Source organism: Myotis lucifugus, unplaced genomic scaffold, assembly GCF_000147115.1.
Source record: "Myotis lucifugus unplaced genomic scaffold, Myoluc2.0 scaffold_48, whole genome shotgun sequence".
Lineage (NCBI taxonomy): Eukaryota > Metazoa > Chordata > Mammalia > Chiroptera > Vespertilionidae > Myotis > Myotis lucifugus.
In genome coordinates this window covers 7172887-7176589 of record NW_005871096.1, presented here as the reverse complement: position 1 = coordinate 7176589, position 3703 = coordinate 7172887, and the positions used below count along the sequence as shown (strand labels likewise).

The 3703-nt window shown below is 39.7% G+C and overlaps 1 pseudogene across 1 annotated transcript; it reads left to right on the top strand.

The window, feature by feature from the left end:
• Positions 1 to 149: 149 nt before the first annotated feature.
• On the top strand, positions 150 to 3246 carry LOC102427119 (annotated as a pseudogene). Its single transcript, XR_001348156.2, has one exon. The product of XR_001348156.2 is annotated as a U2 snRNP-associated SURP motif-containing protein pseudogene (transcript).
• The last annotated feature ends 457 nt before the right edge of the window (positions 3247 to 3703 follow it).

Here is a 3703-nt window from a genome sequence, read left to right as displayed (position 1 = left end):
GTCTCCGTGTCATTCCTTCTTCGCCAACTCCGTCCACACCTTGGGGAACCCCTGGACCTGATGGGGCTGGACCCCAACATCTGATGCCCTAACAGGGACCCCCAGGTACCCAAGAAATAATAGACAAAAAATTAGAAGCCGGAAGGAGGGGCAAAGCTCAAGATGGCGGACAAAACTCCAGGTGGCTCTCAGAAGGCCAGTTCAAAGACAAGACCATCAGATGTTCATTCATCTGGATCTTCAGATGCACATATGGATGCATCTGGACCCTCAGAAAGTGATATGCCAAGTCTAACACGACCTAAGAGCCCAAGAAAACATAATTATAGGAATGAAAGTGCCCGTGAAAGCCTTTGTGATTATCCTCACCAGAATACTTCAAACCCTCTTCTAGAAAACAAACTTAACGCATTCAGTATTGGAAAAATGAGTACAGCTAAGCGAACTTTAAGTAAGAAGGAGCAAGAAGAATTGAAGAAAAAGGAGGCTGAAAAGGCTGCTGCTGCGATTTATGAGGAATTTCTTGCTGCTTTTGAAGGAAGTGATGGTAATAAAGTGAAGACATTTGTGCGCGGAGGTGTTGTTAATGCAGCTAAAGAAGAACACGAAGCAGATGAAAAAAGAGGCAAAATCTATAAGCCATCTTCAAGATTTGCAGATCAAGAAAACCCTCCAAATCAGTCATCCAACGAAAGACCACCATCTCTTCTTGTGATAGAAACCAAAAAACCTCCACTGAAGAAAGGGGAGAAAGAAAAGAAAAAAAGCAATTTGGAACTCTTCAAAGAAGAATTGAAACAAATTCAAGAAGAGCGTGATGAGAGACATAAAACAAAAGGCAGGTTAAGTCGCTTTGAGCCTCAGTCAGATTCTGATGGTCAGCGGCGTTCCATGGATGCGCCTTCAAGAAGAAATAGATCAGCTGTTCTTGATGATTATGCGCCTGGGTCACATGATGTGGGAGATCCAAGCACTACTAATTTATACCTTGGAAACATTAATCCACAGATGAATGAAGAAATGCTGTGCCAAGAATTTGGAAGATTTGGACCATTAGCCAGTGTGAAAATTATGTGGCCTAGAACTGATGAAGAAAGAGCAAGGGAGAGAAATTGTGGCTTTGTGGCCTTTATGAATAGAAGAGATGCTGAAAGAGCTTTAAAAAATTTAAATGGAAAGATGATTATGTCTTTTGAAATGAAGTTAGGTTGGGGTAAAGCTATGCCTATTCCTCCACATCCAATATACATTCCGCCGTCTATGATGGAAGATATGCTTCCCCCACCTCCATCAGGACTGCCTTTTAATGCGCAGCCTAGAGAGCGGTTAAAAAACCCCAATGCTCCCATGTTACCACCACCTAAAAACAAGGAGGATTTTGAGAAGACTCTGTCGCAAGCCATAGTCAAAGTGGTTATCCCAACAGAAAGGAATTTGCTCGCCCTGATACATCGAATGATAGAGTTTGTTGTACGTGAAGGGCCAATGTTTGAAGCTATGATTATGAACAGAGAAATCAACAATCCCATGTTCAGATTCTTATTTGAAAACCAGACACCAGCCCATGTTTACTATAGGTGGAAGCTTTATTCTCTTCTGCAGGGAGATTCTCCAACTAAGTGGCGGATGGAAGATTTTCGTATGTTCAAAAATGGATCTTTTTGGAGGCCACCACCATTAAATCCATACCTGCACGGGATGTCAGAAAAGCAAGAAACAGAAGCTTTTGTAGAGGAGCCTAATAAAAAGGGAGCACTTAAGGAAGAACAGAGGGACAAATTAGAAGAAATCCTGCAACGGTTAACTCCAAGGAAAAATGATATTGGAGATGCAATGGTTTTCTGTCTTAATAATGCTGAAGCTGCTGAAGAAATAGTGGATTGCATTACTGAGTCATTGTCGATCCTAAAGACGCCCCTTCCCAAAAAGATTGCCAGATTGTATTTGGTTTCTGATGTTTTGTACAATTCTTCAGCAAAAGTTGCCAATGCTTCCTATTATAGAAAAATTTTTGAAACAAAGTTATGTCAGATATTTTCAGACCTCCATGCTACCTATCGTACAATTCAAGGCCATTTACAGTCTGAAAACTTTAAGCAACGGGTAATGACCTGCGTCAGAGCATGGGAAGATTGGGCAATTTATCCAGAACCATTTTTGATCAAATTGCAAAATATTTTCTTAGGACTTATAAATATTATTGAAGAAAAGGAAACAGAGGACGTACCAGATGACCTTGATGGTGCCCCCATTGAAGAAGAGCTTGATGGTGCACCTTTGAAAGATGTGGATGGAATTCCTATTGATTCTACTCCCATTGATGATCTTGATGGAGTCCCTATGAAGAGTTTTGATGATGATCTTGATGGAGTGCCTTTAGTGGATGCCAATGAAGACTCAAAGAAGAATGAGCCTATATTTAAAGTTGCTCCATCAAAATGGGAAGCTGTAGATGAATCTGAATTGGAAGCACAGGCTGTAACAACTTCTAAATGGGAGTTATTTGATCAGCATGAAGAATCAGAAAAAGAAGAAAATCAAAATCAAAAAGAAGAAAGTGAAGATGAAGAAGATACTCAAAGTTCCAAATCTGAAAAACATCCTTTATATTCTAATCCAATCAAAGAAGAAATGACCGAGTCCAAGTTCTCTAAGTACTCTGAAATGAGTGAGGAAAAACGAGCCAAACTTCGTGAAATTGAGCTCAAAGTTATGAAGTTTCAGGATGAACTGGAATCTGGAAAACGACCTATAAAACCAGGCCAGAGCTTTCAGGAGCAAGTAGAACACTACAGAGATAAACTTCTTCAAGGAGAGAAAGAGAAAGAATTAGAAAGAGAACGAGAAAGAGTTAAGAAAGATAAAGAAAAATTGGAATCTCGATCCAAAGACAAGAAGGAAAAAGATGAGTGTACTCCAAGGAAAGAAAGGAAAAGGCGACACAGTATGTCCCCTGGCCCATCTCACAGTAGCAGTGGTAGACAAGTGAAGTCCCCATCACCAAAGTCGGAGCGATCAGAGCGTTCAGAAAGATCGCATAAAGAGAGTTCGCGGTCCAGGTCATCTCACAGAGGTTCTCCTCGAGATGTTAGCAAAAAGGCCAAAAGATCACCATCTGGTTCAAGAACACCTAAAAGGTCTAGCCGATCACGGTCTAGATCCCCTCAAAAATCAGGGAAGAAATCCAGATACCAGTCCCGATCTCCACACAGGTTTCATAAAAAGTTAAAGAAAAATAAACATTGACATACATTTTTAAGATGCTGTCACTTATTGGAAATGCAATTTTGTTTTGTGCCTGAACGGTCTGTTTTTTAAAAAAAATCAAATAAAAGAGCATTGCTGGGATTTTTGTTTATTTGTGAAGCATGTGTAAACTCATGAGTAACTGCATCGGTAGACCTGTCATTGTTTTCTATTGTGTAAATTACTTTTGTTGTGGCTGTTTTTCAATATGAAATTATTGTGGTAATGAATTTCATCAGAAATGTGTACAATGGATCTGCTGGCTGTAGTATTTTGTTTTAGAATGCTGTGACCTAGCAAAACTAATACAGATGTCTCCCCCCCATTTTGTAGCTTTGGAATTTGAATTAGATTTCAAATAAAATCTGAACAGAAAAAAAAAATTAGAAGCCAAGGTTAATGTTCTTGAAGAAGCCCTTACAAGGATACATCTTTAAACAAAGCATTATCCCCATGC